The sequence below is a fragment of the Chenopodium quinoa genome, unplaced genomic scaffold (genome assembly GCF_001683475.1).
Source record: "Chenopodium quinoa cultivar QQ74 unplaced genomic scaffold, ASM168347v1, whole genome shotgun sequence".
NCBI lineage: Eukaryota > Viridiplantae > Streptophyta > Magnoliopsida > Caryophyllales > Amaranthaceae > Chenopodium > Chenopodium quinoa.
The window spans coordinates 8,975,731-8,988,437 of record NW_018743331.1 but is presented as its reverse complement, the minus strand read 5'-3'; the positions used below and the strand labels follow the sequence as shown (position 1 = coordinate 8,988,437).

The following is a 12,707-nucleotide window of genomic DNA, read 5'->3' as shown; positions in this document are numbered from 1 at the left end:
AAAAATAAAAGGGTTAGAGTTGGAAACGGTTAACCGTTGCCAACTGATTATTTAAAAAAAAAAATAAGAGGATTAGTGTTGGCAACGGTTAACCGTTGCCAATTAATAAAAAAAAAATTTGGGCTCCTTTTATTCTTTCCCTCAGCCACCCCTCTATCTCTCTCTCAAATTCATTCTCGTTCTCTCTCATCTCCCTCAAATTCATTCTCGTTCTCTCTCATCTCCCTCAAATTCATTATTCATTCAGAGCTCCTTCTCTCTCATCTCCCTTAGATTATCTCCAAAATCTCGCATGCACCTCAGATCTCTCCAATTCATATTCGCAAGGTATTTTTTAGAATTTTTTTGGTTTTTTTCGTGTTTTAATTTATGGGTTCGAAATTTTTTCGTTTTTTGGGGTTTTTCTAGGTTCGAATACCTGGTTTTTTTTTCTCGATTTTTTCTTGGTTTCTTAGTTTCTTGAATTTTTTGGGTTTTTTGGGTTTAAATTTCTGGGTTCGGATTTTTTTCGAATTTTTGGGTTCGAATTCCTTTGGTTTTTTTTGGGTTTTTGGGTTCGGATTGTTTTCTGGGTTTCGAATTTGATTGGTTCGATTTTTTTTGGTTTTTTCTGTTTAAATTTCTGGGTTTCTGGGTTCGGATTTTTTCAGAATTTTTTAGGTTCGAATTCCTTTGGTTTTTTCTGGGTTTTTTGTTTCTAGTTTTTTTGTTAGTTTTTCCTGGGTTTATTAGGTTCGTTCTAGATTATTGGTTTTTTCTGGGTTTATTAGGTTCTAGATTAAAACGTAACAATGGTTTTTTCTTTGTTTAATGTTCTGGGTTTATTAGTTTCCAGGTTATTGGTTCGAATTTTTTTCTGATTTTTGGGGTTTTAATTTAATTGATGCAGGTAGTATTACAACTACAGCAATTGCTCATAGACGAAGGATTCAAGATTCAAGGATTTGGTGTTTTGTTGTTCATTGTTGCGTTTTTATTTATATAATTTTTTTATAAATTGTAAAATAACAATTTATTTAATATAATATATTCATGTATATTATGGTGTTCATTATTTTTCTGGTGTTTTGTTGTTCATTGATACGATTCTGGTGTTTTTTTTTTTTGGTTTAAACGATTATGGTGTAAGTTTATGCTGATTTTGAACTGTAAAAAAAAAAAAGAAAAACAAGTCAATGGCACCGGTTAACCAGTGCCAACTACATTAAATTTAATTAAAAAAAAACGCCATAGCAATTGGCAACGGTTTTGAACCGTTGCCAATTATTTTGGGATTTGGCAACCCTCTAATACGCAACGGTTCAAAACCGTTGCCTTTGGGGGGGTTTGAACCGTTGCCAATTTGCTCTATTCGTGTAGTGAAAACTGAAACAAATGGCTCAAAAGCTAGTAATATGGCTAGAAAAGTGGGTATAAGGCTCAAATTGTTAGCAAGAAGGCAAGTGTAAACCCAAAACCAAAAATATAAAATCCAATCCTAGAAAAGGAAAAATTACCACCCCGAAAAGATGCCTTTGTCCTTCCAAAATGGTTCGGTCGCGATTTCGGGAGATAAAGGTCAAGTTCTAGATAAAGTAGGCGATAGTCAAAAACCTCGCATGGTTGTAGCAATAACTCACTATTAGCTTCAAATCCACTATAGGAAGCAACACCTTCTTACCAAAAACAAGTAGACTAGGGCTTCAAGGTCCCAAAAGTTCTAAACACACTACCTTAGCATACTCTATCTTAGAGTAAACCAAGCATATTCTCAAACCGTGCACACCATTACCATTTAAGAAGTAAACCATTCAACTATACGAGTCCAAAAGTATTATGTCCAAAGCAAAAGCAAAACAAAACTGTTGGGTTTCGTAGTGACCCACACTACGCGGAAAGGAAACCCCCCAAGACTCGCCCCGATAACTAAAGCAATTAAAACAAGCATAACATAATTAAGCAATAATTAAAAGAAGAGAGAAAGAAATCATACCCTTGATGCGTGCTTCGCTCGCAAATCGAGGTCTTACTTCGAAAGCTCTAGCCTCGCAAGTGCGACGGCCTCCAACGGAGTCCACCCTTCAGACCTGACCCGAAAGTCCCCTACCCCGAAGGTTAGTCGGGGCTAGACCAAGAAAGACTAGAGTTACGAACTTAGAGGTTTTCTCACCTTAAGGGAGATGCCTCATTGAGTTCAAATCAAGTAGTTTTTTCCCAAAACCCAAACTTGGGTATTTATAAGGAAAGGAGACTTGAATCTCCCTTCTCCCATCCATGTGGGAGAATTGCATTTTCTTACTAATTTATTTTAATCAAAAAACAAATTAATGAACAATGCAATCAATGAGTTACAAGTGGCAAATGGAGGAAAAGTGATTAGGTGGGGACCATTTCAAGAGGGGGGGACCATTGCCTTGATGCTTAAGGCAATGCCCACAAGCCTTGGTCCCCTCACCCAAACCGTATCCACCAAATGGCTGGGACAGTTGGCTGCCAGCCAGCCTTGGCAACCAAGGCAGCCTTGTTGGCGCCTGGTGCCTTGGTCGTGCTTGCTAGCCAGCATGCATGTTGCGGCCAGCATAGCGAGCACCCTTGCCAGCATGCGTGCTGCTAGCGAGCCACGCATGCCGGGCACTGCATTGCTACGCACACACACAAGCACATTGCATCTTGGTGTTGTGCTAGCTATGCATGCGCACATGCACGTCCAGCGAGTGTTGTGCTAGCAACGCATCTTCACGCACACAAGTTGCGACCCTGCTGTGCTAGCAGCGCATATGCACGCATATGCATATGTGATGGTGTGAGAGCAGTGCCAGGCCATGGCTAGTGCCAGCACACATGCGATGGTGCAGTGCTAGGCCCTTGCCTAGCGCCAACGCCCAGCACATCCTCACGCATATGCGATGATGTGATGGCTTGGGCGCATGGCCCTGCTGGCACACATGTCCTAGCACGCCTACGAGCGGCCTTGTAAACAACAAAGACATATTCCCTATTGTTAGTAGGGGGGCATTCCCAGTCTTGTATTGTAAGCTTTCCTACTAAGAGGACCTAGTCACCCAAGTGTTGCCGTTATGATCCCCAGTTATGGCATATGTTGGACAACATCAAAGAGACTAGTACTCAAACAAGAGAACTTCACAATACTCATGGTCGAGGAAAGAGGTTCCGATAGTCATAATGAGAATTGTACTTATGACGATTATAAATCTCTTAAAGTACTCTCATAGGTCGATCCGGTGCAGTTCCAAACTAGCACCTGTGCAAATGATTTATGACTTCTATGTCCTTGCAGCACAAGAAACGGTGCTATAAATCATACTACACACTAATCTCCAGTGGTCATTAATCGTCCATTGGTTAAATGGCCTCGATTAGGGACAATTTTCGATTTAAATATTCAATGTTCACTTAACAGGTGTTTCTTTATCCAAGACATGGTCTTGATACCCTGTTTTGAATATTTTCACAAATCGAATGCACTCATTATTTGATTCTAAACCAGAATAAAATAGTTTGTGGAATTTTATTAGTAAAATTTTATTCCACCATGAAACTTTTCAACGTTTCATCTTATGATAAATGGCTTTCTTCAAATGTTTCAAGAGTTATACTCTTCATTAAACATTTATAGAAATCACACCCATACTTAATATGCTTGATTTCTTTTATGCAATTGCGAATGTTGTCGTTCACTTATTGCATAGGTTTAGCCACTATTACTTTGCGAATCTTAGCATCTTCATTATCGAATAATTTCATAATAAGACAATAAGATTTTGAGAGTGTTATGGATCATATGTGATTTAGGATTTATTGTCCAAGTGATGGCTCCCACTCATTTTCATGACTTGAAATCTTTCAACTTGGCAACCTACAATCAACATTTGACAACGAACTTTCCATTGAACACTTTCTTATTATTTCCTTCTAGGCAACAATATTCTCAACGTATATTCCAGTAGACATTCTAATGTTGCTTTACTTAGATTTTATTTCGAACGACTCACAATGATTTGGGAGACCCTAATCACTTGTGATTATGGAAATTTACCTTAAATTTCCGCACATTATACATGGATTCTTGTCCATGTTACCATTCTCAAGCCACGACGCATTCTAGCTCGTGCTTATAAACGACTTCCTTATTAAGGATCTAATCCTTGCTAAGTATGTGCTTGCAACATCAATTTCTCAAATTACAATTGTTTCTATGCGTCAAGAACTCATCCCCTTTTACTTATCAAAGTACTTTGGATTTTCTTGACCATAATCTAACGATTCATCATTTAGATTTAGATTGATTGGTATTTTATACTTTTCATGCTTTAAGAATGTAAGCTTGTGGCGATTCCATATCATAGCGTACATGATGGTTTTAATTGCAGAACTATTCCCAATGTGATTCCATCCATGTAACTTTTAGCTCATCCAATTTCACCGAGTCTTGCTAAATTGTTTTCTATGTGACATAGTTGAAAGTCTCTACCAGAGTCTTTCTTGTTTGACTTAGCATTTGCCCAGCTTATACTTAGTTAAAACAATTACTTAGTTTTATACATATGGGTCGAAAGCCTTTTCAAGTCCTTCATGTTTAACACGGTAAATTCCCTTACTCGTTTAAACGTTTCATTAAGTATATCCAATAGATCTTAATTCCCATATGTACTAAGTGTCGCCTTTTGCTTGGTCCATTGTCGAAAATCCTTTCAAATCTAAATATTTAGCATTTGATAGTCATTTCACAATAGAGTTCACAAACTTCTTGTTGGACCATACAAGATTGACTCTTGCTCCCACTAAACTTCTTGTTTATAAGAATTTCTATGATTCTCCTTTGGCCAAACCTTTTATTGACTTTATGAGAATGCATGTTCCAATTCCTTCATGCAATGCTTCATTTAATCCCAAAATAGATTTCTAAGCTTGCTTTCAAATCTAGCATTTATTTAGAATTGCAAAACCCTTAGACTATTTCCATAGTCTCTTCCCAAAATCCAATTTTCGGAAGGCGGTTTCGTATCTTGCCATATTTCATATGCGCAATTTTGCTAGAACAATCATGAAAAGACTTTAGCGTTTCGATTGGTGAAATAGGTTTTTATTAAAATCAACGCCGTGAATTAATTGTATCCTTTTCAACCAATCTAGCTTTGTATGCTTGTGCATTTCCACATTTGTTAGTTTTCTCCTTGAAAACCTTTTTGCGATTGATGGGTTTGTCACCCTTTACGCAAATGAATCAAGTTCCAAACATGATTTACAAACATGGAGTCTATTTCGGATTTTATGGCCTCTAACCATTATTTGGAATTTGGATTTGTCGTAGCTAATTTACAAGACACTATTCTCTCACCATCCAATGGTGAATAATATGTCTGTAAGTCTTAGGTTTATTTCTAACTTGATAGAAATTTATAGGATTCAATCCAAGCCTTTGGTGAATTCTATACCTATACGGGGTAATAGGTTGAGCATTTACATTGTCTGTTTGATTCTGACCAATCTTATCAACTGCTTCTAAAGCATTTTGATTGTAAGTTTTATCAGGTTGACATTGTTGCTCGTCCTCTCGAACTTCGTCCAAGTTGAGCATTTACACTGTCTGTTTGATTCTGACTAATCTTATCAACTACTTCTAAAGCATTTTGATTGTCAGTTCTCGAACTTCGTCCGAGTTGAGCATTTACACTGTCTGTTTGATTCTGACCAATCTTATCAACTGCTTCTAAAGCATTTTGATTGTCAGTTTTATCAGGTTGACATTGTTGCTCGTCCTCTCGAACTTCGTCCAAGTTCGATTTTCCTCCCACTTGTCATTTTGGAAAGGTGTTACTTTCGAGAAAGACACCATTTAGAGCAACAAATACTATGTCCTCAATTAGGTTGTGGAGGTAATGCCCGTAGTCTCACTTGAATACTTACAAAGAGACATGTATATTGTCTTCGGGTAAAAGTTCGTTGTGAAACAAACAGTTAGCTACTTCTCGAGCTATCTTAGCCCTTATTGAGCCACTTAGCTCCCACTGAGTTAATGAACTCCCACTGAGCTAAGAGCCCTAGACATATACTTGAAAAGACGCTAGAAACTATTTCTATCCATAACTGAATATGGTGTCCTTTCTTAGCTTCGACATTTTTGTTTAGTGTAACATTAGTCATTTGTGCAAATCTTTAAGAACTTTATAGGAAGGGATGTGATCTATCATCATTCGAGTCATTTCCAAATGGCATCGAGTTCTCCGTCTAGACACACTATGTTCTTTTGGAGCTCTTTATGAAATTTCAATTTCATAAGTTTGATATGATCACACTTGGCTCAAGCAAACATCACTTGATCTAATCTAGATGTTTTGATATCTTGTCAAGTCGATTCTATACTTCACTGATCATTTGAGCTACTTGAGGTCCAGTTTGCTCACCTTTGATGAATATAGCCATATTCTTGCAAATTATTGTGAGACATTGAAGTAATGAATTCCTTTTAGCTTTCGGAGTCAATTGTCTATACCAAGCACAATAGCTCCTTTGTTTGTCTATTTCAACAAGTAAGACTTTCTTGTCTTAGAACGATTCCGAATCGATCATCTATCAAGATTCTATCTAATAGAGCCTTGAGTACGTTCTTGTTGTTAGTGACATTGCTAAAGGGTTTGGAACACAAATCATGTCCATAACTTGAACTTTGTGAGTTTCATGGTTGGGAAATGTTTGTTTATAATCAAGCATTCTTGACTCATGGCTTATGCGACCATGTCATTCAAGTAAACCTAGCAACTATTGCTTTTACTTTTGAATGTGAGTCTTTCCGTGTGTAAACGGATCGTATGCTGATTATGGAACTCAATAACCATTATTTGTTCCAGCCTTGGCTTAAAAGGACTTTAAACAAAACAAATGACCTTACAACTGATGCAACACTCACTAGTAGAAAAAATGAATTAGGCACCGCACCTTTCGCACCGGTTCTTGAAAACCGGTGGCAAAAGAAAAGGGCGGGATAAGCTAAATGGCTTTTCGCACTGGTTCCTATTAAACCGGTGCGAAATTATCTTTTTCGCACCGGTTCAAACCAGTGCGAATTACAAACGAAAAAAAATAAAGAAAAAGGGAGAAAATGGATTTGCCACCTGTTCTAACCAAAACCGGTGCGAAATGTTAAAAAAAAAAACAGTTTAAGGCTTTCTTTCTTCTTTTTTCTTTTTCCCCTTGCTTTCCCTCTTCGTTCTGCTCTTTTCTTTCCCTCCCATTTTCGCATCTCCTGCTCTTCCTCCCAGCTTTCCTTCTCCGTTTTCGCATCTCCTTCTGCACTCCATTGAAGCACCTTGCTCTCTCTCCATTGAATTGGTTTACGCGCTTTCTCACTCCATTGAAGCAGCACCTCCATTGAACCAGCTCTGGCCTCCATTGAACTCACTTCGAGGTAAGAATTTTCTTGTGGTTGTGCGAATTCATTGATTTTCTTTCGCAATCTAGGGTTTGTCGTTGATTTTCTGTTAAATTTAGTAATTTTAGGGTTGTGGTAATATAGGGTTTGTCATTGAAGCGCGCACGGCTACACCTCCACCCTAACGGCCTCCTTGTCACGGCTACACCTCCACCGATTTTGAGCTTTCTCACCTCCATTGAACCAGCTTCGAGGTAAGATGATGGTTTACCTTTAGATAGGCGGACTAGGTTTAGACTATATATGTTCGAATGTTCTGCAAAGCATTGTTGTTTTTACGGAGTTTGATCTGCATTGATAATGTGTTCTCCTTGGCCCTAAACTGATTTTTAATCTTAAGAAAATGCGTTATCTGTTTCTGTGCATTATAGCAAGTTTTTTATTTCTTCTATTACTGAGCATGGTTAAAATCTACTAGTAGGAAGCTAAGGATTAGCTCGACTTCAAAATTTCTCTCGATTAAAACCGGGGTGGTGAGACTGGTGACTGGTGAGGTTATACAATTCCATTAGCTCAGGGTCCCTGATAAGTTTAAGGCGGCCCTGAACATAGAGTGTGACAGCGACCAATTAACTACATGCATTTATTTTGTAACTATATACTGTATATAATCTTGCTTTTAATTCTTACAATACTTGTCCATGATTCATGATTGTATATATATTAATCTAAAACTTGTATGTACTGTCATACAAATCTCAAGTCAAACTTCTCTTTCTTTTAATTATTTAAGATCATTTGGGGAAGAACAGAAAGAAGAATGGAGGTTCATCTTCCTAATTTTCCAAAAGATTTTAATGCGTCAGATTTTATCCCTAATCTTTACTCTACAAAAACCATTTTGGGTATTTTTGCTGCTACTTCAATTGCTGTTTTCTGCTTCACATGGATTCTCTCAGGTATTATTTTTTTTCTACTCGATTTACTCTGTTTATATTCTATCATCACGCCTCTTTAGATAAAATTTTGGTTCATGTAGCTGACTATCATTGGGATTAAGGTTCTACTTCTTGTTATTGATTTACTCCTTCAATATATAGTAATTACTTCAAATGATTTAATCTTTGTTGATGGGTTATTTGTTTTGTTATCTAATAAGGGGAACAAGTGTAAAAAGGAAACAATCGAATGTGAAACATAGTAAAAACTCCGTAACATAAACGAATGGATGTAGTAGTTGTTATTGTTGATTGATCTAACAAGTAACAACATGTCTGTAATTCTACAAGGACAAGACTGGATCCATTTTTGCCGAATTATGTAATTCTCTTGCTCATATCAATTAATTCAACTCCTTCAGTTAGTTTAAAGGGTGATTATGCTCACTTCACTATAATTTGACTACATTACCTTTTTTTTTTTTCGATTTGCTAATATTTTTGATTTTATAGGGAAAGAGTACAGCAAGGGTGATATTTGTCTCTTGATTCAACAACAATAGCTCTTGAAGCAATTTCAATCTTCTTATTTGGTCCAACCAACCTATTAGCTGCGTAAGTAACAATTAAGCAACATTTATCTTCTATCTGCTACGTAGTATACTTCTGTGGGTGTGGTCGTATGGAGCGGATAGTTTTATTATTTTGTCTATAATTAATGCCGTGTTTTTAAACAAACTTTCACTATAGCTAACTTAAAAACTCATGCATTAGCACGGGCACATGCTAGTTTCATCAATTAGTTAAATATTATATAATGTAGGCTAATTTAAAATGAGCGTATCAAATGGATGAAGTTAGTCTTAGCACGATATATGTCGTATTTTTTTGATAGTATGATGGGACAAATGGACAAAAATTCAATTAAATATTACCCGTTATTGTGGCTCCCTAAAAAAAAAAAAAAAAAAAAAAAAAAAAAAAAACCATTCTTGTCCAACTTTGTAGGTTGGATCCTTCTTTTAGGAGGTCAAGGCAGAGGAAAGGATAGGGAAATATGAACAGATGCATTCTTAGTAATTTTAACTTTGATAATTCCTAGTCGCGATGAGCTTGATTCGAATAATGCAATGAACCAACTAGACTGAGCTTTGCTACTGAATAGTTCTTAATGGTATAGTCGTATGGTAGTTAGAGGTGTTAATTTGACCAGAAACCTAGGTCAATTTTATTTTTAATGCGCGATTTATATACTGTCATTTATTCAAATCTTTATGAATTGCAGTGGAGATGTGGATTCAGTAGTGCCAGTAACAGCTAATAGGTATTCTCTTGCATAGTTGAAGTTGAAAGTTAAAATCCCATGGTATCCTTGGTATGTTAAGAAACAGGTTAGTAAACAAAACGCGCTCTAACTTATTTCATAATCCGCATATAACAGAATTCCAAGTAAAAAATATATCATATGATATGCCTAATTGTTCTATAATGTGTTTTTTTTCAAGGTTGGAGGATGGACAGAGGTATATGAGGGGCTAACATTTGCGACTGTAAGAGGAGCAGGGCACGAAGTGCCGTTGTTCAAACCATGCTTTTATATATCCATGCTTTTATAGGATATCATTGCGACCGGAGGGACTGATACAAATGCTGTTGTCTTTGATCGACCTTCTGGACAGATTGTATCTACAATAAGTGGTCATTCAAAGGTCTTTCTTATGTGTGGTTTTGCAATGCAAAAGCCATATGGACTAGTAAATGTTAAACTATTTACACTTCATTGCTTTTTTTGCAGGTTACCAGCATTAAGATTGTTCCACAGGATGAAAGTTTAGTTATAACCGGATCTGCAGACAAGGTACTATTCTATCAGTTGTGATACACACCCTTTAAGCATACATTACTTCATAAGTGCAGAGAGTCTCTTACAGTCATTTTATTAATAACCGGTTTTTTGCAGGGTCATAAACAATGGCTGGCAGAAGTTCAGTTTCTTGGTGTTGTGGAACACCCTAATCTTGTCAAGCTCATAGGATACTGCACTGTGGATGGAGAGAGAGGGATATAGAGATTGCTCGTTTATGAGTACATGCCTAACAAAAGTTTGGAAGATCACCTTTTTAAGAAGACATACCCACATCTTCTTTCTTTTCTTTCTCCATAAAAAAGGTGATCTTTGTTTTCTTAAAAAGGTAATCAGGCTTTTCTTAAAAAGGTGATCTTTCTTTTCTTTCTCCAAAAACAAAAAACGGGCCTTATCTTCTTTCTTTTCTTTCTGTCTTATGTATTTCTCTTTCCTCGATCTCATCTCCTCTCTCATCTGCCTCTCTCAGTCTCTCTTATCTACAACAATGGAGCCTCAAACTCCTTCTCTCTCCTTCGATCTCGTTATCTTATTTTGGTTAGATTTTTTATTAGAGAGAGAAATTGATTGATTTTTTTGGATTATAGGAGTTCAACATTGAGAAATTGCAGTTAGTTGCAGCAGAGAAGAAGAAGATCAGGCAGAAGTATAAGCGTAAGGAGAAACGAGTTGAAGTTTGCCATGTGAGTAATTTATCTGTTGTTTATCGATTGAATTGCTGCTTACTTTTTTGTTTAATTTCATCAGTCGAATTAGTGAAGGCAGAAATTGGTTTGCTTCACGATAATATGGATATCTCATCAACTTTTTCTTAAATGTTTTGTGCTATATGTGAGTGGCTTGCTGTGAAGGATCTTAGCAATATCAAATAATTGGGTGATGAGCAAACATGGCTGAATTGACAAAATGATCCTTCTTTAGTGTTCATTTGATTAAAAATATAGAATTACATAGATAGTTCAACTTCCTAAGATGTACTTCATCTGTTTGTTTGTGAAAATCACTGGGACTAGTCCTCCTTGTGTTTGTTTGGGAATGTGGAATAGCTTATATTTGATGCTAGATGAAAATAAATAAATTAATGGGAACATAGGAAGATATTGCACTGAAAATCTGAAAGTACATAATGCAATGCTGGATACTTCTATAAAACAAATAGGTTGTCCAGGTATTGAAAGATGCTGTTTTGGAAACACTTTTGAAAGTTTTTTAGAGTACTTTATCCATATGTACCATCTATATTAAAATCAACAATTTTTATCCTTACCTAGCTTCAAGCCCAAAGGCGAATATTCATACTCCGTATTTATCCAAGGCATCAAATCATAAATTTTGATATGTTTAGCCTTCAGGCTAATTGCTTTTGCTCATACGTAGATTTTTTTTATGATATTTCACATGCTTTCATCTATGAGTTTATAACATGCACTCTATTTAGCCAGTCGTAGATATTTGATAGTGTGTCCAATGATACGTAACAACTATCAATTTCAGGAACAAATTCGCTTAGGGGTTCAACTTCATCATCGTCCGAGTTGAAAAATATGACCACATATATCCTATCTTTTCAGAATTCGTGCACTGCACTCTTAAATACTCCATTAGTAAAAGCCTGCAAAGTGAAAACATAACAATCCTTTGGTTTCATTGTATGACAACTGATAAGTAACTTTTAAGTGGAAAATGGTTAGTTATTATTATGTGTTGCTGTGAATGTGCAGAGAGCACACTTATTGTTTTTGGTATTTATCGTTATCCTGTAAACCATTTGCTGTCAGAGATGTAGGAATATGATACAGTTGATAAAATGTCAGATTTTTTTTTCTTTTGCTGGCAGGCTAGAAGAGAAAAGATCAGTGAGAGGATGAGAATACTACAAGATCTTGTCCCTGGGTGTAATAAGGTTCGACCACTGCAGCTGTTGCCTATTAATCAGAGTGTTATTTTCCCATTACTGCCTATAAGCTCATAAACAACTCTCTTCCCTACCCTAACCCTTTCCTTCTCAAGCTCGACAGTTCTCCCCCTTTCCTTTGCTAAACACTTTGATAGAAAAACTATGGTAAGCAGTTATATTAGAGTCGGTCAAGTTGATGCAATGTCTGGGTTAAAAAGTAGCAGAAGCAGAATAGCAATAGCAGAACAGCAAGCAGAACACAAAGTAGCAGAAGCAAAACAGCAGTAGCAGAATTTATATGTTTTTTTTTCAAGTGTAATATTACAAGTTATTGAACAAAATATATGTGTTTTATGTATATTAGTATTATATATAAGTATATGGTACAATTTAAGTGAAAAAAATGCAAAAAAAAATTTTTTTTTTGGGCATTTTTGGCACCGGTTTTGGCAAAGAACCGGTGCTAAAAGTTTTTTTAAAAATATTTTTAGGGACTTTTGGCACCGGTTCTAAGCAAAAACCTGTGCGAAAGTTCAGTTTTTGCCACCGGTTTTCCCTAAGAACCGGTGCAAAAAGTCCTTTTTCCCACCGGTTTTGAACCGGTGCGAAATCTATAGGGTTTGGCATCCCCCAAATACA

At 36.4% G+C, this 12,707-nt stretch overlaps 2 long non-coding RNA genes across 3 annotated transcripts; both read left to right on the top strand.

Annotated features, from left to right (window-relative positions):
- The first annotated feature begins 494 nt into the window (after positions 1 to 494).
- LOC110737520 lies at positions 495 to 1,051 on the top strand. The gene is made up of 2 exons (XR_002514420.1): positions 495 to 732; positions 771 to 1,051. It is a non-coding gene; the product is annotated as an uncharacterized LOC110737520 (long non-coding RNA).
- A 5,905-nt stretch (positions 1,052 to 6,956) lies between these two features.
- On the top strand, positions 6,957 to 12,380 carry LOC110737898. 2 transcript variants are annotated; one of them, XR_002514512.1, is made up of 6 exons: positions 6,957 to 7,405; positions 7,514 to 8,328; positions 10,103 to 10,165; positions 10,268 to 10,499; positions 10,759 to 10,854; positions 12,009 to 12,380. It is a non-coding gene; the product is annotated as an uncharacterized LOC110737898 (long non-coding RNA). The 2 variants fall into 2 exon arrangements; XR_002514511.1 differs by having other exon boundaries at positions 10,268 to 10,854.
- Positions 12,381 to 12,707: the final 327 nt, after the last annotated feature.